This window comes from Eumetopias jubatus, unplaced genomic scaffold (genome assembly GCF_037043125.1).
Source record: "Eumetopias jubatus isolate StellerSeaLion01/CBP00866 unplaced genomic scaffold, mEumJub1_p1.0 scaffold_3, whole genome shotgun sequence".
Lineage (NCBI taxonomy): Eukaryota > Metazoa > Chordata > Mammalia > Carnivora > Otariidae > Eumetopias > Eumetopias jubatus.
In genome coordinates, this window is record NW_028274809.1 from 99,044,961 (window position 1) to 99,072,265 (window position 27,305).

The window sequence follows — 27,305 nt, forward strand, 5'->3', positions numbered from 1 at the left end:
TTTCAGGAAGTTATACATACAGCTATACTTATTATCTATCTATATATCCAATTGAGTATGCCCTTTTAAAGCAGCCAATTATTCCAACAGTCTTGATATTTATAACATTAGGAATTTTTCGTTGTGTTTTGCTTGTTCATTTATTTGTTTGATGAGTTTACTTTGTGAGCATGGGCAATACTGAAGTAATTGTCTTTGATCGTGAGTAATTTCTGTCCAGGGAGAGTGAACGTAATCTGGGAAATGAGCTAAAATATATTTAGATGACATTTCAATGAAAAATAAAAGCTATCAGTATGGCTTATGTTTTTGGTGTTTTAAAAAAAGGAGTTAAACAAAGGAAGACATAAGTGATTTTTGCATTGTGTTTTAAATGTTCTTTTTTTATCTATGTATTGACAAAACTGTTTATAAAATGTTTAGTCACTATGTATTGAACGTTCTCTATCATGTCAAACTCAGTCATTTCATTGCAAGCATTCATATAGATATGTTTAAATATTTATTTTTCTAATTGGAAAATAAGAACTTATATTTGCTAATGTGGGGCAAGAAGAAAAATTTCATTGGTATTTTATTACTTTTTATTTTGAAATGACTATTTGCTAACAGTCTCTCTCTCCATGATAATTCCGATGACTCTTTGTCCTAAAAAAACCCTAAAATTAGAGGATTAATACTTTACCTTTTTATATACACACAATTATATATAATTATGTGTGTGTGTGTGTAAACTGACCTGTGCCAATTTGTTTGATCAGCAATTATTGGATTCTTTTGGTAAACATCTGTAGACCTTCATGATTAAAGGTAGGAGGAACCCACATGATTCCTAACCCACAATCTTACCACCAAGGATGTATCATAATGAAAGAAAGTTTTACACTAGGTTTTTCCAAACTTACAAATATTTATTGATTCAACAGGCATAAAAACAACTATCAGACCTGTTTTGAAGGCTTAGGGAAGCCCTGCTCTCCACTCTGGCATTTCAACAAGCCTATTGTATGAAAGGCTTATTCATAGTACACACAGCATATTTTGATGGCGTAATGAGCCAATTTTCTGAGCGACTCTAGCAACAAAGAGAGCCATAGACTGATAGCACTGACTTGGAGCTTTTAGGCTTCTGAAGCTGATGGAATTTCATATCACGTCTATGGAAAAGTGGTGTGCATTCGTTCTAGCAGCTGTATTTCTTGAATACCACTACTTTTAAGATTTAAAATTAAGTTCCACAATCAAATATTCAGTTTCCATTATTTTGAGTGCTCACATAACCACTTCTGAATTGTGGATTTCTGATCACAGCATGTCAAATGCTTATGTCTTCATCTTAAGTCTAGAACAGTAGTTTTTCAGCAAGGGGCATATAATCCTTTTAGGATGCATTTCAAAATGTGTCATGGAGTTTCGGATGTCCTGATGGCTTGGGAAAACTCCTGACATTTTGTAGGGGGCAAAAACAGAGAGGGTATGTGAAACTGTGCTTTTCTCTAGTTCTTGAAAATCCAAAACTGCTATGTGTTTATACACTGACTATTCCACATTGTTTCCATTCACTCCTCCTGGGACTCCAGTTATAGAATTGCTAATTTTGCCCTTTTCATCTCTTCCTGCCTCCTTTCTGTTCTCCATCTCCTTTGCCTTGCCACTTCATTCTATGCGATTTATTCTTATTATCTTCCTGTGTATTATTTCTCTCTTGATCAGTGTTTAATCTACTCAACTTTTTAAATAAGTTTTTAAATTTATAAGTTTGTCATTTTTAGTAGTTCCATTTGCTTTTATCTTTCTGATTCAGATATAAAAATCCCTTTTTAAATTGTCCATCCTTGTGGTTTTATCCCTTATGTTCTTAAATACTTTATAAATGCTGTTTTGCATTCCTTATTTGACAGTTATACTACCTTTAGTCTTTAGTAATCTAAGTAATTTTTTTTAATTATTATTAATATTAACTCTTAGTTATGGTGATTTTTTTCTGTGTGTGTACTCCTGATCTTTAATTGTACCTTCATTTTTTTTGGTTTTAGCATTATTTCTTTGTAATTGTGAGAGTCCTATGGCCTAAATGGGAAATTTGGATAGCATTCCTACAGACTGGATTTGCTTTTACTTCTCTTAAAAAGTAGCAGGGTGGGAGATGGCACTTATCTGGGACCACATCAGCTCTTTTATATAGTCTGAGTTTTGCTGTAGGAGGTTTCTTATCTCAACGTGGCTTACGATCAGTGCTACTAGTGACATCTATTCTCAGGCTAACTTCCCTTAATATGTGGATCTCGGCTACTCATTTTTATTGGAGGACAGCCCTTCCAGTGTTTATCTAAATTATTTCAAATGACCAGTATCACAAAAAGAACATCATATACATGATATGATTGGTGTATACTGTCAGAGTCTCAGAGCATATAGGTAGCCATGATGCTGGAAGCAGATATTAGATGTTTATTCCAAAATCTCCAATTCTGCAATTCCTCCTTTCTGAGGACCCAAAGGACTCAAATTATTTTTTGCTGCAATTTTAAGAATTCTGTTGGGCTAATAAGCATTATTATATTACCTCATAAATTATGACTTGAAAAAAGCTTCTTTGAAATAGAGAAAAGTAGTGAAGACAGGAGCTCCTCGAGTTTCTTTTTAATGAATTTTTAAATGAAAAAATATTAATTATAAAGGAGCTCTAGGCTGAAGTACAGGCACATATAAAGAAACACTATATAAATCTGCACAGATGGTCTCTCTAAGAACTCTCAAACTGTAAACCATATTTATATACATAATCTTCAAGAAGACATTATGTTCCCTATATTTTGATTTAGTTACTAATATATGTTACATTTGCAGCAAGTTTCTGGCCTGCAAAGATCTTTGGGGATTTCACGGTGAGCACAAACTATTTTTCCCATCTCTACTCCACCATATATTATATGTTATCTATCTCAATAGATGTGTGGCATCTATTGAGCATCTAATTAAGATGAATAGCATAAAGGATTTCAGTTTTATATTTCTACTACTGTATCAATATATGCCTCTTTAAATATTGTTTTCACACAAAGCTTCTAACTGATATTCTAAGACTAAAGTGGACAAATGCAGCAATTCCATATAGGTTTTCCACAAATTCACTTTATTTTCATCGACAAGGATAGCAGTGGAAAATAAAAAGAAGGTGAAGTGTTTATTCTAAAACCTGAGGGCAATTATAAAATCAACAAAATTGATCAGAATATTTGTCTTTATAGACTTTAAGGAGTTGTCACTCACCTTTGTCTATTGGTGAGTGGAATACATCTTAGTGGAATAATAAAAACTAATGAGGTAAAAACTTAGGAATAAAGTAAGTTATATATATATGTATATATATGTTTTATATATATATTATATATATGAAGATTTATTTATTTATTTTAGAAAGAAAAAGAGAGAGAGAGTGGGGTAGAAGGGGCAGAGGGAGATGGAGAGAGAGTCTTAAGCAAACTCTGCACTGAGTGCAGAGCCCCACATGGGGCTCAGTCTCACAACCCTGAGATCATGACCTGAGCTGAAACCAAGAGTCGGATACTTAACTGACTGTGCCACCCAGTCGCCACAGTAAATTATATTTTTAATTAGGGATCTACCTGCTTATTAAAACCATTCTTTGATAAATTAGCATGTTCAATTTGCCCATTACAAATAGTGTTTGAGGGCGGAGCAAGATGGCGGAGGAGTAGGAGACCTAGATTTCGTCTGGTCTCAGGAATTCAGCTGAATAGGGATCAAACCATTCTGAACACCTACGAACTCAACAGGAGATCGAACAGGAGAGTAGCAACAACTCTCTGAACAGAGAAGCGACCACTTACTGGAAGGTAGGGCGTGCGGAGAAGTGAATCCGAGGCGATATTCGGGAGGATAGACGGCGGGGGAGGGGGCCTCCGTCGGCCGCTTCTGGCAAGTGCTAGAGCCGCAGAGCACAAAATCGGACCTTTTAGAAGTTGGCTCGGTGGAGGGACGTCGCTGCAGTGGCTAAGCGGGGGGTGGAATCCTCCCGGGACAGTGTGGTCTCAGGACCCTTGGGGTCACAGAGAGACCGGGTGTGCCTGAGTGCGCCAGAGCTCCCAGATATCAGAGCAGGGAAGCCGGCTGCAGAGACGGAGCAGAGTTGCGGGCTCTCAGCTCGGGGTTGCCATAAACTGTGATCTGCGGCCCAGTCGGGGCACGGCTCCCCCAGCAGGGACCCAACAAGCAGCAGATCCGGGGAGACTCCCCTTCCTTCCCGGGGAGGAGCGGTGCGGGAACGCACTGCAGGGATCTGCTGGGTTTGGAGACTCCGCGCGGGCTCGGGTGCCAGAGATAGCAGCGCTCGATCACGGGCCGGGTGAGCACGGAGTGTGGCCGGAGACCGGGGACATGGAAGTGACTGCTTTTCTCTGGGGGCACACTGAGGAGCGGGGCCCCGAGTTCTCAGCTCCTCCGGGTGGAGATTGGGAGGCCACCATTTCTGCCCTGGTCCTCCAAAGCTGTACCGAGAGCATGCAGGGAACAAAAGCTCCTGAGAGCAAACCGGAGCAGCTTCCTTAGCCCGGACCGACAAGGGCGGGGCAATTCCGCCTCCAGCAAAGACATTTGGAAACCACAGCAACAGGCCCCTCCCCCAGAAGATCAGCACAAACAGCCAGCAAGCCAAGACCAAGTTGATCGATCAAGGAGAATGGGAGAACTCCAGCGCTAGGGGAATACTGCACATAGATTCATGGCTTTTTTTTTTTTTTTTACCATGATTCATTATTTCATCAAAGTTAATTTTTGTTGACTGTTTTTTTTTTATTTTTCTTTTTCCCTTTTTCAACCAACATCTTATCAATCCCCCTTTTTTTTAAAGAAAAAAAACATTTTTTATTTTTCATTTTTAGAGTCATATTTTATCCCTTCATAGTAGTTACCCTTATTTTTGGCATATATATATAAGTTGTTCTCTCTTTAAAACTTTGAGGTACAGTTTCTTCTAACAGATCAAAATATACCCTAAATCACTAGTGTATGGCTTTGTTCTAGTCTCCTGCCTGATCACATTCTCTCCCTTTTTCCTTTTTTTTTCTTTTTTTTCTTAAATCTTCTTTCTTTTTTCAAACAACTTATCTTACCAAGTCCTTTTATAAAATCTTTTATAACTTTCATCTTTACAATCATCTTCCATCCCTTCATTGTATCAACCCTTATTTTGTACATATATGTCTTTCTTCCTTTAAAATTTTAGGAGGCACTTTTTTCTAACAGACCAAAATACGCCCAAAATCTAGTGTGTGGCACTGATCTATGCACTAGCCTGATCATATTTGATCATATTCTGCTTTTTTTTGTATTGTTTTGTTTTTGTTTTTATCTTTTATTTTCTTTTTTTTTTTCTTCTTCTTTTTCTCTTTCTTTTTTCTTTCTTTCCCTTTCTTTTCCCCTGGTTTCAGGTCTTTTCTGATTTGTATACAGTATATTTCCTGGGGACGTTGTAAACCTGTTAGCATTTTGTTCTCTCATTCATCTATTCTCCTCTGGACAAAATGACAAGACGAAAGAAATCACCTCAGCAAAAAGAATAAGAGGTAGTACCGTCAGCCAGGGACCTACTCAATACGGACATTAGTACGATGTCAGACCTAGAGTTCAGAATCATGACTTTAAAGATACTAGCTGGGCTTGAAAAAAGCGTGGAAGTTATTAGAGAAACCCTTTCTGGAGAAATAAAAGAACTAAAATCTAACCAAATCGAAATCAAAAAGGCTATTGATGAGGTGCAATCAAAAATGGGGGAACTAAATGCTAGGATAAATGAGGCAGAAGAGAGAGTCAGTGATATAGAAGACCAAATGATGGAAAATAAAGAGGCTGAGAAAAAGAGAGAGAAACAACTACAGGACCACGAGGGCAGAATTCGAGAGATAAGTGATACAATAAGACGAAACAACATTAGAATAATTGGGATCCCAGAAGAAGAAGAAAGAGAGAGGGGCAGAAGGTATATTGGAGCAAATAATAGCAGAGAACTTCCCCAATGTGAGGAAGGAAACAGGCATCAAAATCCAGGAGGCACAGAGAACCCCTCTCAAAATCAATAATAATAGGTCAACACCCCGACATCTAATAGTAAAACTTACGAGTCTCAGAGACAAAGAGAAAATCCTGAAAGCAGCTCGGGAGAAGAGATATGTAACCTACAATGGTAGAAACATTAGATTGGCAACAGACCTATCCACAGAGACCTGGCAGGCCAGAAAGGACTGGCAAGATATCTTCAGAGCACTAAACGAGAAAAATATGCAGCCAAGAATACTATATCCAGCTAGGCTATCACTGAAAATAGAAGGAGAGATAAAAAGCTTCCAGAACAAACAAAAACTAAAGGAATTTGCAAACACGAAACCAGCCCTCCAAGAAATATTGAGAGGGGTCCTCTAAGCAAAGAGAGAACGTAAAAGCAGCAAAGAGCAGAAACGAACACAGACAACAGACAGTTAACAGTCACCTTACAGGAAATACAATGGCACTAAATTCATACCTTTCAATAGTTACCCTGAATGTAAATGGGCTAAATGCCCCAATCAAAAGACACAGGCTATCAGATTGGATTAAAAAACAAGACCCATCCATATGCTGTCTGCAAGAGACTCATTTTAGACCCAAAGACACCCCCACATTGAAAGTGAGGGGGTGGAAAACCATTTACCATGCTAATGGACACCAAAAGAAAGCTGGAGTGGCAATCCTTATATCAGACAAACTAGATTTTAAAACAAAGACTGTAATAAGAGATGAGGAAGGACACTATATCCTACTTAAAGGGTCTATCCAACAAGAAGATCTAACAATTGTAATATCTATGCCCCGAACATGGGAGCAGCCGATTATATAAGCCAATTAATAACAAAAGCGAAGAAACATATTGACAACAATATAGTAATAGTGGGGGACTTTAACACCCCCCTGACTGAAATGGACAGATCATCTAAGCAAAAGATCAACAAGGAAATAAAGACTTTAAATGACACACTGGACCAAATGGACTTCACAGACATATTCAGAACATTCCATCCCAAAGCAACGGAATACACATTCTTCTCTAGTGCCCATGGAACATTCTCCAGAATTGATCACATCCTAGGTCACAAATCAGGTCTCAACCGGTACCAAAAGATTGGGATCATTCCCTGCATATTTTCAGACCACAATGCTTTGAAACTAGAACTCAACCACAAGAGGAAAGTCGGAAAGAACTCAAATACATGGAGGCTAAAGAGCATCCTACTAAAGGATGAATGGGTCAACCAAGAAATTAAAGAAGAATTAAAAAAATTCATGGAAACCAATGAAAATGAAAACACAACTGTTCAAAATCTTTGGGATACAGCAAAGGCAGTCCTGAGAGGAAAGTATATAGCAATACAAGCCTTTCTCAAGAAACAAGAAAGGTCTCAAATACACAACCTAACCCTACACCTAAAGGAGCTGGAGAAAGAACAGCAAATAAAGCCTAAACCCAGCAGGAGAAGAGAAATCATAAAGATCAGAGCAGAAATCAATGAAATAGAAACCAAAAGAACAGTAGAACAGATCAACAAAACTAGGAGCTGGTTCTTTGAAAGAATTAACAAGATTGATAAACCCCTGGCCAGACTGATCAAAAAGAAAAGAGAAATGACCCAAATCAACAAAATCATGAATGAAAGAGGAGAGATCACAACCAACACCAAAGAAATCCAAACAATTATAAGAACATATTATGAGCAACTATATGCCAGCAAATTAGATAACCTGGAAGAAATGGGTGCATTCCTAGAGATGTATCAACTACCAAAACTGAACCAGGAAGTAATAGAAAACCTGAACAGACCTATAACCACTAAGGAAATTGAAACAGTCATCAAAAATCTCCCAAGAAACAAAAGCCCAGGGCCAGATGGCTTCCCAGGGGAATTCTATCAGACATTTCAAGCAGAATTAATAACTATTCTCCTGAAACTGTTCCAAAAAATAGAAATGGAAGGGAAACTTCCAAACTCATTTTATGAGGCCACCATTACCTTGATCCCAAAACCAGACAAAGACCCCATCAAAAAGGAGAATTACAGACCAATATCCCTGATGAACATGGATGCAAAAATTCTCACCAAAATACTAGCCAATAGGATCCAACAGTACATTAAAAGGATTCTTCACCATGACCAAGTGGGATTTATTCCTGGGCTGCAAGGCTGGTTCAACATCCGCAAATCAATCAACGTGATACAATACATTAACAAAAAAAGAGCAAGAATCATATGATCCTCTCAATAGATGCAGAAAAAGCATTTGACAAAATACAACATCCTTTCTTGATCAAAACTCTTCAGAGTGTAGGGATAGAGGGTACATACCTCAATATCATAAAAGCCATCTATGAAAAACCTACAGCGAATATCATCCTCAATGGGGAAAGGCTGAGAGCTTTTCCCCTAAGGTCAGGAACGCGGCAGGGATGTCCACTCTCACCACTGCTATTCAACATAGTATTAGAAGTCCTAGCCACAGCAATCAGACAACAAAAAGAAATCAAAGGCATCCAAATCGGCAAAAAGGAAGTCAAACTCTCACTCTTTGCAGATGATATGATACTGTATGTGGAAAACCCAAAAGACTCCACCCCAAAACTGCTAGAACTCATACAGGAATTCAGTAAAGTAGCAGGATATAAAATCAATGCACAGAAATCAGTGGCATTCCTATACACCAACAACAAGACAGAAGAGAGACAAATCAAGGAGTCGATCCCATTTACAATTGCACCCAAAACCATTAGATACCTAGGAATAAATCTAACCAAAGAGGCAAAGGATCTGTACTCAGAAAACTATAAAATACTCATGAAAGAAATTGAAGAAGACACAAAGAAATGGAAAAACGTTCCATGCTCATGGATTGGGAGAATCAACATTGTGAAGATGTCAATGCTACCTAGAGCAATCTACACATTCAATGCAATCCCCATCAAAATACCATCCACTTTTTTCAAAGAAATGGAACAAATAATCCTAAAATTTGTATGGAACCAGAAGAGACCCAGAATAGCCAGAGGAATACTGAAAAAGAAAAGCAAAGCTGGCGGCATCACAATTCCGGACTTCCAGCTCTATTACAAAGCTGTCATCATAAAGACAGTATGGTACTGGCACAAAAACAGACACATAGATCAATGGAACAGAATCGAGAGCCCAGAAATGGACCCTCAACTCTATGGTCAACTTATTTTTGACAAAGCAGGAAAGAATGTCCAATGGCAAAAAGACAGTCTCTTCAACAAATGGTGTTGGGAAAATTGGACAGCCACATGCAGAAGAATGAAACTGGACCATTTCCTTACACCACACACAAAAATAGACTCCAAATGGTTGAAAGACCTAAACGTGAGACAGGAGTCCATCCAAATCCTAAAGGAGAACACAGGTAGCAACCTTTTCGACCTTAGCCGCAGCAACTTCTTCCTAGAAACATCACCAAAGGCAAGGGAAGCAAGGGTAAAAATGAACTATTGGGATTTCATCAAGATAAAAAGCTTTTGCACAGCAAAAGAAACAGTCCACAAAACCAAAAGACAACCGACAGAATGGGAGAAAATATTTGCAAATGACATATCAGATAAAGGGCTAGTATCCAAAATCTATAAAGAACTTATCAAACTCAACACCCAAAGAACAAATAATCCAATCAAGAAATGGGCAGAAGACATGAACAGACATTTCTCCAAAGAAGACATCCAAATGGCCAACAGGCACATGAAAAAGTGCTCAACATCGCTCGGCATCAGGGAAATCCAAATCAAAACCTCCATGAGATACCACCTCACACCCGTCAGAATGGCTAAAATTAACAAGTCAGGGAACGACAGATGTTGGCGGGGATGTGGAGAAAAGGGAACCCTCCTACACTGTTGGTGGGAATGCAAGCTGGTGCAACCCCTCTGGAAAACATTATGGAGGTTCCTCAAACAGTTGAAATTAGAGCTACCGTTCGATTCAGCAATTGCACTACTGGGTATTTACCACAAAGATACAAATGTAGGGACCCGAAGGGGTACGTGTACCCCAATGTTTATAGCAGCAATGTCCACAATAGCCAAACTGTGGAAAGAGCCAAGATGCCCATCGACAGATGAATGGATAAAGAAGAGGTGGTATATATACACAATGGAATATTATGCAGCCATCAAAAGGAATGAGATCTTGCCATTTGCAACGACGTGGATGGAACTGGAGGGTGTTATGCTGAGTGAAATAAGTCAATCAGAGAAAGACATGTATCACATGACCTCACTGATATGAGGAATTCTTAATCTCAGGAAACAAACTGAGTGTTACTGGAGTGGTTGGGGTTGGGAGGGAGGGGGTGGCTGGGTGATAGACATTGGGGAGGGTATGTGCTACGGTGAGCGCTGTGAATTGTGCAAGACTGTTGAATCACAGATCTGTACTTCTGAAACAAATAACGCAACATATTTTAAGAAAAAAAAAAGAAGAAGATAACAGGAGAGGAAGAAAAGGGGAGTATGTCAGAGGGGGAGACGAACCATGAGAGACGATGGACTCTGAAAAACAAACTGAGGGTTCTAGAGGGGAGGGGGTAGGGGGATGGGTTAGCCTGGTGATGGGTATTGAGGAGGGCACGTTCTGCATGGAGCACTGGGTGTTATGAACAAACAATGAATCATGGAACATTGCACCAAAAAACTAATGATGTAATATATGGTGATTAACATAACAATAAAAAATTTAAAAAAGAAAAAAAAACAAATAGTGTTTGCACTTAGACATCATAAGCTGAAGTAGATACAGAAAAAGTATCTTCATTTCACACACTATGTGCTTATAGCAAAATGACATGAGACAGTGTTATGGACCATTATATGTGAGAGTTTGCATGACAAATGTTTTATACCTTAGCTTATATAACATACACAGAATCCCATAATTAATGTTTAAAGTTTTATTCTCATACTTATGATCTTACCACTAACATTTTTTTTTCATAAAATAAATTAAGGTCCAAGAAATATACAGAAGATATCTGGTAAATTCACTGAAGTAGACTGTAACCTATTAAATGGTGCATAGTTGATCTAAAATTGTTTGTATTAATTTCTCCTTCCATTTTCTGTTTACTAGTGGATTTATTGGGGGGAAATGATATAGTCAGTAGATTATGTTATTCATAATTTCTACCTCCCTCTACTAGTCTACCCCCAACTACTAATCAACTCATCTTACTGTATTTCTTGGCTCAAGATATCACTCCTTTAAAACATGTGAAAAAAATAATGCATTATTCTTATCCTAATAATTACCCTAACTTTATTCATTCTTTCCTTCTGGGAAGGAATTCATTGTCATGAATGAGATGGCATATATAAAAATATGAGAGAATCTGTTCCTACTTTTGAGACTGAAGAATAAGAGAGAATATGGCCCTTTAGATGATCAGTCTGATAAGTCTTCTGAAATGTTAGGCTAAAATCCCTGGGCATTAAGTGGAGCAGCTAAAATTGGATTATTATTTTTTTCAACAAATTTTACTTAATCCCAGTCATTAATTAAACACTGTGATAGGCATTGGGAAAATATATATTTTATGTATATACTTATATGTTTATTTATATGTATATGTGTGTATGTATATACATACACACACCTAAAATCACATATATAATCTTCCTTCAGAATTAGGAAGGGGGGACTTCTGTGCCCTTTGATATCTGACATTGTTTGGGTTTTGGTAGTTTGTGTCTTTCAAGGAATAAGTCTATTCAATCTCAGTTATCAGATTCAGATTTGGGGGCCTAAAATTGTTCATCTTATTCTCTTATTATCATTATAATATCCATGGCATTAGTAGTGATTTTCTGTCTTTCATTTTTGAAATAGGTAATTTGTGTCTTCCTTTTTTTCCTTCATTACCCTGGCAAGAGGTTTATTCATTTTACTGATCTTTTCAAAGAATCAGCCTTTGATTCTGTTGATTTTTCTCTGTTTTCCTGCTTTTCAATCTCATTGATTTCTCCTCTAATTTTAATTACTTCTTTTATTCTTCTAGCTTTAGGCTGAAATTGGGGGGGTGCAAAAGCATAGATTATTGATATTAGATAGCTCTTCTTTTCCGGTATATGAATTGAATGCTATAATGGAGAATAGCTTTTTGTTCTGGAGAACACTTTGGATGTACTTCACAGTGATTATCTTTCCTCTCTCTATGCCAGAGCCATGGGGGAATCTTTTCAAATCTTTATCATGAGAACCTAGTGGAGTTCCCAGGTGTAAAATCCATGAAATTGTGAAGGCTGACCATGACTGCAGCCCCCAGGAGGTTTTAGCTTCATGCTAGTCCTTATGGCCTCCAGCAGTTCACCCAGATTAGGGTCTAAGTGTCCCTCCAGTTCATGGCTCCAAGTAAGCCCATTCTGACTGTGACTCTGGATTAGCCTGCCTCCAGATTTCCCAGTGGCAATTTGCCATGAGATCTCAGTTTTTTAACTTGTCAAAGAAAAGTCATTGATTATCCACCCATTCAGCATTTTTCTTGTAAGGATGGGAGTAACAACTTCAAAGCTCTTTATGTGTCGAAGCTCCTCCTATTCAACTTTAACCTATTTGTTAATTATTTAATACCATGTTTGTAGTAACTCAGTGTATGACCTCTCAGTATAGAGATTGGAAAGAAATGCCTCCTCCTACAAGGAGATGATACTACTTAATTATTATGAACTGGAAGTTTTCTTAATGGGTAATGGGTCTTAAAATTAATTACAATCAGATACAAATAGCCATGTTTTAAGGCTTATTACTCAGAAACTCATTTTTCTGTGCATTAGAGAAAATTTAAAATCATGTCCCGAAAACAATATCTTGATAAATATTTTAATATTTTAATTTTAATATCAAATGTATACATGTATGTCATAATAAACCAAACAATGAAGGAGAGATTTCTTCCCTGTTGGCTCCCTACCTTCTATTTCACTCCTTAGTTTTACAGCTCTTCCCTGTTTTTGACTCCCTAATTTCATAAAAGAATGTCAAACATATCCTCAATTTGATCAATTGCTAAACATAGCTCTACACTTAGGTAATATAGATAATTTCATTTTTTTTGAATAGTCTATCAATTGGTACTACACAAAAGCTCAGCTAAGAGAAACAAAATTTCTGAAGATTTTCTAAAGACTATCAATTCATGCTTTTCCCTCCATAGTCTAACATTGATCTCTTGCTTAACCCAAACTATAATGAATGCAATATATAAACACTGTTAGATAGGTATCCAGGAGAACTTCTTTCACTGTATTCTATTTTGGTGAGATGTCATCAATTGAGTTGAAGGTTATGACGAGAAATAGTACAACAGATCACATGGCTGTCTGTCTTAAAATGATGCTTGAGAATGACTCATTATGTTGACTAACATCTCCATCCAGAGGGCCACATGAGAAATTATTTCTATCAGGAAGTTTTATGCTTCTCAAAAACTTGGTTTGGTTTCATCTTGTTTATACAGAATCTATTCTGATTGCCTTTTCTACCTGGTTCCCATTAATGTGAAGCTTGAAGTCTGAATTTATGCATTTCAAATCTGTCAAATATGTACACTCATAATTTCCAATTTATTACAAGTCTTAATCATGTCTTTAACTATTTTGCTGATATTTGCAAGTTTTTAAAATTTCTGTTAATTTTAAAAACATATTTTGTCCAGCATTACTTCAAATTATAATCTGAAAAGCAGATGTTCAAGAGTAATTTCAGTACTGTGTGAAGTGTGGTTACTACCAAAATCTAAAATAAAAGTATGTAATAAATAATGGCAGGAGAAAAAAAAGCAGAAATGGTCCCACTTATTTTAGAGTAAATCTAGAGAGGACTTAAGTTAGAGAAGAATCTTGACAAATGAATGGGTTTCATAAGGCTGAAGGGGAAGGCGGCGCATTTCTACCAAGAGTACATATCTGCCAAGGACACAATGGATGATAAGGGGAAGCACAAGTAAGAAAGTATTTATTTTCTATTAGGGCAGAAGCAACTGTGTGAATGGGAGACTAAGTCCTAGTGCAGCATGAACTGAACAAGAGACCATCTCCTTATGAAGAATGACATCTCGTATAACTACCTCTTTCTCTCATCTCACTGTGCTTGGTTGAGCAAAAGCTGAATCATAGGTGATTTTGAATCAGTTTAACTTGACATAGTGAAACAACTGTGTGGAAACCTTAATTCCACTCCCTGAAACATAACAAACAGTCATATCTAACTAGAACTGTTGAGGTTTCTTTATTGCTAGTGATAGAAATCTGAAAACACTCAAATGAATTAAAGTTGGATTGGGTACTATTTTCTTGATGTATTGCTAAAGTCCTTCTTTATTTTGTTGTGAACTCCTACCAGTTGTGAAAGAAATAGTAAAGCAACAAATTTTTAAAAAAGATAAAAAGATGATAGCATCTTTAATTAGCTCTTCTTGTTGTGTTGTTTCTGTAATGTATTATAAAAGCTTGTCCATTGTTAGATGAGATAAAACCTCAGACACTCAATGCCAGGAAGTTTTAGCATACAAAAGTTATGAATTCATGAATATTGGGTAGTTCTTCCTTTGTACGTAGAAATATCTTCCAAGACAAGGCTGGTATAGTGTCCAGATAAAGAGATACAGTACAATTTGAAGAACTGGTCATTTGTCATGTGTCAACCAGTGTGCATATTGACACAAACATTAAATCGTATAATTCTCACATATAATTCTGAGAGTGTGAAATTAGTGATTCTGATTTATAGGTACAGAAATGGATACAGAGAAGGTAAGTGATTTGCCAAATCCCACAGCTGGTAGGTGGTAGGACAGTGAATTGAACCTGGCCTCCCTCTTCAGCTTCTTCATTTTCCAAAGAAGTTATCTGGCCCCCATGATGTTAAATCATATCCCCATAATGAGTGACAGAGCCAAGTTCAATGCTTTGATCAGATGACTTGCTATCATGGAAAAGCTGAAAACAGATTTGAATGCAGGATCCATAGGTTTAGTGTCTCTATTACTATTACTATCTGGGAAAGCAAAACTGACTTTAGCTATCTTCAGGAGAAAACAAAGATTTTGTTAGAATGAGAAATGACTTGGGGCATCTGGGTGGCTCAGTTGGTTAAGCTTCTGACTCTTGGTTTTGGCTTAAGCCATGATCTCACAGTTTGTGAGATGGAGCCTCACCTTGGGTTCTGTGCTCAGCAGGGAGTCAGCTTGAAGATTCTCTCCCTCTGCCCCTCCCTCCACTGGCATGCGTACTCTCTCTCTCAAATAAATAAATGAATCTTTAAAAAAGAGAGAGAAAAATTACTTGCCAATAACTTGTAGACAATTTTGCAGTTGGTTTTAAGAAGTAAATTGATGTTAAAGAAAACCTGTTCAAAGTAATTAAAAGAAAATATGTTTACACCTAAACTGATTAGTGTTCTTTCTAATTTAGCTTTCTTTCATTTATTTCTTTCAAGAATATTTGTTTTGTTTAAAGATTTTATTTATTATTTATTTGTCAGAGAGAGACAGAGAGAACACAAGCAGGGGGAGCAGCAGGCACAGGGAGAAGCAGGCTCTCTGCTGAGCAAGGAGCCTGATGTGGGACTCAATCCCAGGACCCAGGGATCATGACCTGAGCCAAACGGACTGAGCCACCCAGGCATCCCTCTTTCAATAATATTTGATTGTTGATCAAATGATTGTGATTGTTGATCAAATGATTGTGATTGTGTGTGTGTATGTTTGCCATTTTCCTTTTTACAGTTTTGGAATGTCAATAGGCTGAGAGCCCATAAAAATTATGACATAAAAAAGGTAGAATCATAAACATCTATTATCAAGTTTTTAATTTAGTATCATACCATTATAATTTTATGTATTCTGTATGTACTAGGTAAGAAAATCATTGTTTCCCCTCCAGTTCCTGATGACCTATCTGAAAATGTTCACATTTTCTTAACATGGAAAATGTTTTCCCAAAAAAAGCCATTTCATTTTCCACATCTATTTTTCCTCTGATAAACATTAGCATACAATATTTACAATATACAAAAAAGTAATATCTGTATCAAAAAAGATAAACCAAACACTTGGATCCATCACATAGGTTAGACTACAGTATTAGCAACAGAGTGGAAACCAGTCCTGGGCTTGTCCCTCCAATCTCATGTTTTCCCCTTCCTCCAGATGAAACTTTGTCCCAAATTTGTTCCAGATCTGATGGTTACTTGCACCATACATTAACATACACTTTCATGATGTGTGTGTCTCTGTGCAATCTATAAAATTGTCCAAAATTTGTTCTACTAAATGAATCTCATCACAGTGTCTATGAGAATCTATGCACTATACACTACACCTTCTGCTGGACCTATTATTAACAGATTCTTTTGTCAATATGGATGATCTAAAACAGGACCTACTTAGGATTTTTAACTTTCACTATTTATCAGTGGACTCCTGCATCGTTTCATGTTTATGAGCCATATATGTTTCTCTTCATTTCAGTTGTCTATTCATATTTCTGATGTGTTCTAATGTAGATTTTAAAACTATTTTTTGTAGAATTTTATTTATTTATTTGACAGAGAGAGACACAGCTAGAGAGGGAACACAAGCAGGGGCAGTGGGAGAGGGAGAAGCAGGCTTCCCGTGGAGCAGAGAGCCCGATGTGGGGCTCGATCCCAGGACCCTGGGACCAGGACCCAAGCCGAAGGCAGATGCTCAATGACTGAGCCACCCAGGCGCCCCATTGTAGAAATCTTTTTAAAAAAATATCTATAATACCAATCATTGTTATCATATATACTGTAGATCCTTCCTCCAGGCTAAGATTTGTCTTTTCATTTCTTCATGGTGGTTTTAGACAAACAAGTTTTTTTTGTTGTTTGTCAATTTGGTTATGCATTTTTTTCTTTCATTTTTAATAAAATTAAATATATCAATCAGTTCTTTAATAGCATGTGTTCTGTTCCATCTGGTTTAAAAATCCTATATCAAAAAATAATGATTATATCTAAAAAGTTTTAAAGTATTGCTTTTCATATTTGAGGTTTTCATGCACACAGAATTGATTTGTATGATACTGTTAAGAGAGTGTGAAGAGAAAACTGTAAATATAACTTTTCTTCCTATGTGAATATCCAATTATTCTAGGATCTTTTGTCATAAAGACTATCATTTCTAGAGTAATTGCAACACCACCTCTGTCATGTATCGAGTTTCTTCTTCTGTGTAGGTTGGCTTCAGGGCCCAGATTCTGTTCCATTGGTTGGATTCTTTTTACATACATGTTATCTTCCCACCAACTGATTTCTATTCAAGCATTATTCTTTCTAATTTTATCCATTTCACTTTTTATTTTTCTCTACAAATATTTTATATAATTTTTATACAGTAGGTTTCCATAGTAGTTTCCATTTGTATTTTATGATCTTGTTTTCTCTGTTAGATTTTGCAATTTAATCTTAATTTTTACTCATACTTTATGAGACCATTGACTTTTTGAATGCTGTTTTTATACTGAGAAACCCAGACAATTCATGAGGATTTAGCGTATGTTACCCCCATAGCCTGGAACCCATTATTAATTCCAATTATTAAAATTAATTTAATTAAAAATTAAATTCCTTTTCTATTGAAAATAATTAGCATACTCCAAAGCCTATACTCTCAATTATTTTAAATATTTTAAGAAGATTGGGAATTAATGGCAATAAGACATGCTGTAAAGTTTAAACATTTACAATAAATTAGACAACATCACTGCAGCAAAAGGCAATCTAAGATAAAGTGTTAATTATCTCCAAAGAGATAGAATAGCATTTTTATGATAACCATTTGCATCTAACTAATATAATTGAATTTTGTATCTCAACCATCTCCTGAATTAAATAGAAAACTATCATTTAAAAATTATCATGGCACTACTGGTAATCTGATAATCTTTCTATACCCTGAAATATCTCTAAAAATGTTGAAAAAGAAAAGAACTTTGTTCAGATATGCTTCTCTGATGCTACAGAGCTGATTATAAAAGAAAATATAGGTTTATAAACTTTTGGTATTTTTGTCCCTATATTATTAATAAGGTATTACGTTTATATAAGGAGTAAATGTGAGATTATGTAATTCTTTCTTTAATGTCAGTGATAATAATTAATCAAAGAGGGTATACTTGTAACTAGAACTGTGACGGGTATCATGTTTTTCTACAATCTCATAACTCCCCTCAACCTGAAACCTCTGCCTGCTTAGGTAACTGACCAGAATAGGGTATTGATCAGTGGAATATTAGCTGCAATAAAAACCAATAAAATCTGGACCTGGACCCTATTCTTCTCTGAGCTAACAGGCAAAATTAACATAATAGCTTAAATTTTTCAAGTCTTAGTATCTTCAATGATATAATGAAGACCTATAAATGAATAAAATAATTGTTATAAATGTCAAAATATATCTAATATTAACAAATATTTCAAATATAAATAATATATATTTTTAAATCAATAAATAATAAATTATATAAACAAATGCAAATCATGGCAATTAATAATATCAATAAATAGTAGGACCTAGTCATTATCTGCCTGATGTCAAATAATGATGACCAAGGGAACTATGTTTGCTTCAATATTTTCTTTCAAAATTCACTTGAAAGAACGTGAGAAAACATACTGTTAAGGAAGCAAGAAAATTATTTTAGTTTTAGATACAAAAATATTAAGAATACTTATAGATGAAGATAAGGAATCACGCTGAGAGCCAACTCATGCTTTCTTCAACCTCAAATTCTTTATGGATTTCATTGAAAGCATCGCTGTCTTGAAAGACATATCTAACAATTCTGGGTTAAAACTAGAAAGTTTTGTGTATGGATTAGCGACATGGTGCTAGAGGAGGACCAGGAGATGTGCCTATAAACCCAATGCTAAAAGAATAGAAGAGAAGTGGAGAATCTATGCAACCAAATTTTGGATTGGACAATAGCCAAGGGAACGGTCATGAGTATAGAATATTATTGAGATATTTTAAAAATTTTGATTATGTCTTCAGAATTATATAACAACATTATATCAATGTTAAATTTTCTGATTGTGATCATTATTATGTGGTTTTGTTAGAGAAGGTGCTCGTGCTTAGGGTGAAGTGGGGATAGTACCTCTCACCATGTTCAAAAAGATTCAAAGTTTTTGGTAATATTCTTGCAATTTCTCTGTAAGTAAAATTATATATAAGGTTAAAATATATATATATAGAAAAAATATCTATAAAGATTAATTTAAATTTAATGAATGTACATATTATCAGAGCTTGGTCAGATCACATATAACTTTAATCCTTGAGTTATAATTTATCCAGTCAAGAATTAATCAGCCAGTGTTAAATGGCAATGTTTGTGCACATGGTATTATGCTAAAAATTTGGAGAAATAAAAATTACCTTAGACATACCTCCAGAATTCCTGTCGCCTATAATTTGGTTGGGGAACCAAACTATCAAATATAAAAAATGAGTATCTAGTTGATTGGAATGTGGACTAATGAGATGTTAGGCATGGGAAAGGAAAACCTGCCATTCAAAACCAAGTCATGTGGCAATGAATAATTGGAATAAGCAGCCTTGTGGTTCATGCAATAATTTGGATGAAAGCACTAGGAATCTGGGTGGAATGAAGGATGGAAAAGTATTTCTTGAACACCTAGCATATATTTAACATTATGTTCAGTGTTTTCTACCTTATTTAATTTTCATAACAATGTGGTAAGGTCAATATTTTTGTTTTTTATAATTTATTTTTTTAAGATTTATTTATTTGATAGAGAGAGAGCAGGGGGAGGGGCCGAGGGAGAGGGAGAAAGAGAGGAGACTCCCTGCTAAGGGCAGAGCCCATGCCGGGCTTGATCTCATGACCCTGAGATCAGCATCGGAGCCAAAATCAAGAGTTAGACGCTCAACCAACCAAGTCACCCAGGCACCCATGTTTTTTTACAATTTAGAGATGAGGAAATTGTTGCTAATAAAGCTTAAATAACTCACCTAAGATGGTGAAATCAGGATTGGCATTCATGTCACTCTGATTACAAAGCCAATTCTTAAAATAAAATATAGGAAACAAAGTACCAAAGACCTTAATAAATCATCCTATTAATCTTAGTGATCTATCTAACCATCTGAATAATCTTTCTGCTTTCCCATTTTTAAAATGATTATGTTACAACAACTTGTAATCTATGTTGTCCCTAACCCACCTAGGAAATAATGAATAAGATGACCTGACCAAATCCCCTTGTTAACGTGCTAGAAGCAGAGCTCCATAGAAATGTAGTGATGGTCCTTAGGAGCATGAGAGTCCTTATCTATGAAATGCTTTTAGCATGATGTACCAGGTCCATCCTTATTGGTAAATTACATACTTTAAAGGAAAATGTATGGCTTAATAAAGCATAAGAATCTGGTATAAGCTTTACAAGTATTCAAGTAAAAATTATGGATGTTTTATAACATAAATAGCCCCTTTTGTGATGATGTTCCACATCAGATGGGCCACAACACATTCTAACATGGTGATAAAGGATTTGGGGAGCAATCTGGGGCTGCTCCATGTCTCATCTATAACATGTGATTTAAGCTGTAACCTTGAAATTATTAGTAAAACTTGATGCTGAGTAAAATTTCTGATTCTTGTTGAGTTTGAAATTACAAGTCAACCTTTTGTGTTATCATCCTTTCACAGTGTTCCCTTCTTGGAAAACTCCTTTTTAATCATTGCATTTAATGATTCTATATATATTTACTGATCACTCACTGTAATGTCAAGAACGGGGCTGGGGTGCCTGGGTGGCTGGGTTGGTTAAGCAACCGACTCTTGATTTTGGATCAGGTCATGATCTCCGGATCATGAGATTGAGCCCCATGACAGATCCGCACTCTGCATGGAGTCTGCTTGAGAGTCTCTCCTTCCGCCCCTCCCCCACTTCAAATGAATAAATAAATCTTAAAAAAAAAAAAAAAGAATGGGGCTGATCACCAGAATTATAATGGCCAAGTTCAGTCAAATATCATGTCTTTTATCACCTCCTCCTTGCTAGGTTAGAAATGATGGTCCCTCCTATGTTCTCATAGCATTTTCAATTTATGTCTATTTTAGTACAATCCTTTATTGCATCATATGATTTATTAACATATTTTTCCCAGCCCCCAAAAAAGACTATAAGAAGAGGCTTTAGGTCTCGTTTATTCATTTTATCTTTCCTAATACCAGGCACAGTGCACTGAACATAATAACTATTCAATAAATATTTTTGGAAGAATAAAAGATACTTCTCTTTGTTTCTCTGACCAGCCCTGTTGGTTACTCTTTAGTTAATTTAATAAAAATTAAAAACTAGTAAAAATAATTAAATATGGGCATTTGGGTGGCTCAGTAGGTTAAGAGTCAGACTCTTGATTTTGGCTCAGGTCATGACTTCAGGGTCCTGAGATCGAGCCCCATGTCAGGCTCCGTGCTGAACATGGAACCTGCTTGGGATTCTCTCTCCCCCTCTCCTTCTGCCCCTCCCCCAATTCTTTCTCCCTATCTCCTGTCTTTCTCTCTCCTTCTCTCTAAATAATAATAATAATTTAAATAGATGACCTCTGTGAAAAATTATGGTTTCCTAAATATTTGTAAAGTCTATTCCTACCTTCCCTTCTATCCCTTGTTCTTCTTCCTAAGTAATTTGTGTTAGAAAAGTAGAATCACAGAAGGCCACCAGAGAGTGAAGTTAAAATTAATACCTTCCTCTTATTGAACTCTAAGAAATATTTGTTGGTAATGATTACATTTATCATATCCCTTCTTAATTTGATTAAATAACTTTCCAGCAAAATTTCTTCCTCTATTGAGCATCCTAATTCTCCATGTGGATGAGAGACAGCCAGTGCTTCCCCTCTTTGTCACTATGTGCTGGATACTCAGCAATAATTTCTCGGGATTCATGAATTTTAGATAAGTAAGCCAAAAAAAGATGTATTTCCCCTTTGATCCATGTTGAAGAGATTTATTCATTCACTTGTATTACACTCCACAAAACTTGTGGACTCTATGTCTTAATTAACATTTTAAAAATAAAAATAACAAGAATTTGGCATTTTCCCATACTTCTCTGTTTTATAATTGCAGTTCATTTTTTCTTATAATACTTCAAGTCTGCAAATACAGCCAATTTTCTTAAGTAATGAGGTTGTCTATTTTGGGTAAATATGCTACAGTGTGAGAATGTACAAAAGTCTCTGTGCAATTTGATATAAATTGTGTTAATTAAACACAGTACTGTTTGAAGCAGGATCTTCTAAAAACAACCATTAGAGATTTTGTTTTCCATACAGTAATCAGATTCCAGTACTTGGAAGAGTTAAGCCTAATGAGCTCTAGGCTCTGTCATCAAGTGAAGATTTTATATTTTCGGTGACCAGGACCCACTGTGGGGCAGAGATGAGGTGGAGGTCAATTGTAGTTGTCAACACCACTCTGTAAGGCGGTCATCAATAGATATAACATTGAAGATAGAGCTTGGGAAAGAGAAGTAAATGTTTACTGAGTACATACTATAAACTACAAGCAAGGCCAGGTGCTAGAGGAAATACATGACTTTGATAAGATGCTACTCAGTGCTATGGGGACACATTTTCCCTACAGATGTCTAACTTGAACTCAAAGTAAGTAACTTAGAATTTACATTTTTACAACTACAGAATACTAGCACTTTCTAAGTTACCAAGGTCTACTCAAGGGGTAGTGGCATTGGTGGGATGGGGGGTCGGTAAGGGAAGAATGGAAGAAGCACACTAGGAAGTAGATTAGAAGAGAGGTTACAGAAAGCTTATGCACCTGGAGGGGACTTTTTATGGAAAACAATACAAAATTATGAATAGTAAATTACATGTGAGGCCTTGAGAAGGCACCCATGAAAATAAGTTGCTCTGAAGATGCCTGTTTGAATTATGTATTTGCTGCATGATAAAACACCTCAAATATTTAATAGCCTAAATCAATAAGTTACTATTATCTTTCATATTTCTGGGGAAGTACTCACTTAGCATTCTTCATGTAGTTGGAATTAGGTGCCAGCTGAGTCTGGAGACAGCTGAGCACTTGCTGAGCTGAGCAACCAAGATGACTCATTCACATGACTGGCAGTTCATGCTGACAGTGCACTCAGTGCTTAGCTAGGGCTGCTGGCCATGATCTTATCTGGGCCTGTCATTGTGACCTGTGCATGTGGCTTGTGCTTCTCATAGCATGGCAGCTGGGGCCTGAGGTGTAGTATCACAAGACACAGACTTCTAATAAGGATGGAGCAGATTTTGCCTGTCTTTTTAAAGGGTTGTCAGAAGTTGCACAGCATTGTTTCTACTGCATTCTACTGGGTAAGCAGTCACCGGGCCAGTCTAGATTTAAGGAAAAGGGAAATCAATTCCACCTCCCAATGTGAGGAGCATGACAGAATTTGCAGCTATCTCCAATCCACCTCTGCAAAGCAGATAGAATCCTACCGAAGAGATTAATAGAGCACTATAGACTTTCAACACTTATAAACCTGAATAGACAAGTAAGCTGGTGTAAGTACTGAAGTTTAAAAATCACTGACAAAGGCAAATAGGAAATCATATGACCTTCTTCTGGAAATCATTCTGCCTTTCTTGTATCCTGATGCTGATGAAAGAACTAGAGAAAATGGTAAAGATGGAAATTTAAGAGGTTAATCTTTGAATGGTACTCATGAGGAATGAGAGAATACTTTCAGCTAGGAGAATCAAGATTTCCCATCACATTATTTTATGTTACATACGAGGAAACTGGCGAGGGTAAAATAAGTGAATGGCTTAAAATTACACAGCAAGTTAGTGATATATTAAAATTAATTGTGGATTATGTAATCTTATAATTTAAGAATGAAAAATCTTAAACTCTCTTTTTCATAGTAAAATTTACCCAAATTTAAATTTAACCACATGTAAAAAAGTTAGCCCCATGAGAATCTAGGTTTTTAGCTGGAACACACATTCTTAAACTCATCAAAATGTAAGCTCCCTAATGGAAAAGAAAGTGTCTACTTTATTCAACTTTGAATCCCTGGGATTTAGCACCATGCCTGGCATGTGACATACAAATATGTACTAAATAAATATTCTTAAATATTATTAACTGAATAAATTCATAAAAATAGCATTTACAATTCTGACTTTCTCAAATGCTTTAAAAGATAAGGTAATTATGTGTCCAATCTATATCCCAAATTATCAATTAGTTATTCTGTGTATCTTGTTTCCCATTCCTACCTTCTTCCCTGGAAATCTGCTAGTCTTAGAGTAAGACACATGAGGCCAAGCCATTTTCCTCAGTTCACAGACATTCTGAGGCAGATATACCCCCAGTTGACCTGAAGCTTGTCAGCATGATAATAACTCTGTACTGCTGTATGTCACTGAGTTTGGGGGTGCTTTATTATGCAGCAATAGGTGACCAATAAAAAGATGTGTTTTTCTTCGTTTGTTTTTGGTTATTTTTATTGGCTTGTTTTTAATTTAAGTTTTTGTTTTAAAAAATTAATAAAAATAAATTATCCAAAAAGTTACCATTATTTTTATACAAAGGATAAATTAATAGCATCATTCCATGCACTAAAATATGGGACCCAAGAATGTCTAATCACCCAGGAGTAGGGATGATTTTTAAAGCAAGATAGGAAACAGCTAATGACAAATATCCCCCACATCACAATTTAACTTTAGTTTAATCATTGGAAAATGTTTTACAGTACTTCCTAGGGTAGTACAAGCAATAAGCTGGTTTACTTAGTCTCTTGTTTCTTGTGCCCCCCTTCTATTTTAAATCCCATTTAATTAAGTGAGAGTAGGAATCATTAAGCTAACTGTATAACTAGCCTCAGCATAGATATCTGCATATTAAAGTTTTCATATCCAAAGATTTTCAGAAGGTTTTCATTGAAGTAAAACCTAGCAGTGATATAAGGTAATATGCATTCACATAGTCCTATTACTATCAGGCTACTGAAGATAGTTGAAGACTGCGGGCATTTGAGGTAAGAACAAAAAACAGTTCCAAGTTTCTTTCTCCAGAGAGACATAGTGTCAACGGTTCAGCAGAATCAAGACCAGCATAGCTGCACCAATCCCCCCAATTCTCAAATATAAAAGCATGTCTCATAACGTCCACAAGTCTTCTCCAGTCCCAGGTGTATACCAGTGAAAGGGAAGTTCACTGGGGTTTGATGCTTTCGACATTTATGATTAACAGAAAAAAAATAATTATAAGGCAATGTAAGTGGATGGATGTTGATGGGAGCAATTAATGCTGTAGATAAAATTAATAAGGGGCTAGGGGTGATAAATGAATAATTAAATGTTACATGTGAAAACCAGAAATGTTTCTTGGCAGTATGTAAGGAGACTATCACCTCCTGCAGTGGGAAAGCAGGAAAACCTCAGAGCAAGTCCCAGGCCATAAACAGAATTGTAGTGAAACTCTAGAGAAGGTTGAATTTTTAGTCCCAATAGGTCTGCTCCTCCAAAGTAAAGACCCTTGTTGGAAAGAAAAGGAAACCTAAAATGTGAACTTAGGGACATTCACACTGGGATGATGCACTTAAGAATTTTGAGTTCCTATGGCCATCAGTGATGAACCATGTACTATCCCCAGACTTGAAAGTAACTATAGGTCTTTCTCAGTCTGCTCCAACTACCTTTTGGCCACTACACCATTAAAGGAACATAATGGAGCCAGATAATTGCCTTAAAAGGAGAGAAAAGACTGTATCCTGAGTGACCTGCAGAACTAGCCGACATGTACAGGCAAAATTGGGAGTGTATTTATGAGAATGGATTCTGAAACTTCTAGATCGAGGGGTAAAAAATGAAGTTGGGTAACAGTGAGTTTGTTCATGAAGATCCCTTTTCTGGTTTATAGGATTTTACACTCTGCCAAGGACCCTTGGAGATAGGACTAATAAGTGGAAACCAGTAAAACACAGTATGTGAAATTGAAATACCTGAACCACTGTGACAGATAGTGGAAGAATGGATTAGAAGGCTAAGAGAATTGGTTATGCTAGAGTGGATATATTATGCAAGACTGGGATACCCAGAAGGACGCTCCTGGTGGACACTGCATTTACCAATACAAGAAAGAATGTGTTGGTAGGAGAGACCCCAGCACTGAGAAGCCTTATGTTAGATGCCTTCTGAAGTCCATAGCTGATGGTAGGAGATGCCTTTACATAACTAGACTACAGTATAGCAATGGGAATGATAGACTCCTGAAAGGATAGAGGCTAAAATAAAGTTGGGCACTGTTGCTTATTGTTGTAAAAAGTAGAAAGTCAGAGCAGAAGCCAGGAATCTGACATAGAGTTAAGGAGACAGTTAACGGTACATAGTTTTCCTTTCCAAGCTAAAGACAAATGATTCCGTCTTGTATCTCTCACTGCTAAGACAAAAGCATAGCACACTGTAGGTCTTTCTGGGTTTTGGAGACAGCATATTCCACACCTGGGAATATTTGGTGCCATATAAGGCTCTAACCTTGAGTTAGAGTAGGGCCCAGAGCAAGTAAGGGCTTTGAAGCAAGTCTAGGTTGAGATGTAAGAGGTGTTGCCATTTGAGCAGTGGACTCCATGGTATTAGAGACATGTGTGTTGGGAAAAAAAATCCATGGAGTGTTTATGGCAAGGACCAAAGGAGAATCACGATACAGACCTCTGTTGTTCTGGAGCAAGTCTATTCCATCTGAAGCAGAGAATTATAACCTTTTTAGAAAACTGTTCTTAGTATGCTGGTTGGCACTGGTAGAGACAGATTGGCTGATAATGGAACCCAAACTTACTGTGTAAACAGAATTGCCATGAGTTGGTTTTTGTCAGACCCACCACATCATAGACTGGGCAGGCCCAGCACCAACCAGTCATAAGATGTAAGTAATATACCCATTACTGAATTGGACCGTTGGACTCAAAAAGTCTTCACAGTAAGTGGCCTAGATCCTCATGATATCTACCAATTTTGCACCAGATCCTTTCTCTTGGATCACACAAAGAGCTGTACAGGAGATCCCTTTGGATTCACTGACAAAAAGGGAAAAATTTCAAGATAGCATATGGGTGAAGAAGCCAGTAATTCATGCAAACTGAAAATGGATGGCAGTTGTACTATAGATGTACCCTGGGAAGACAGCAACAAAG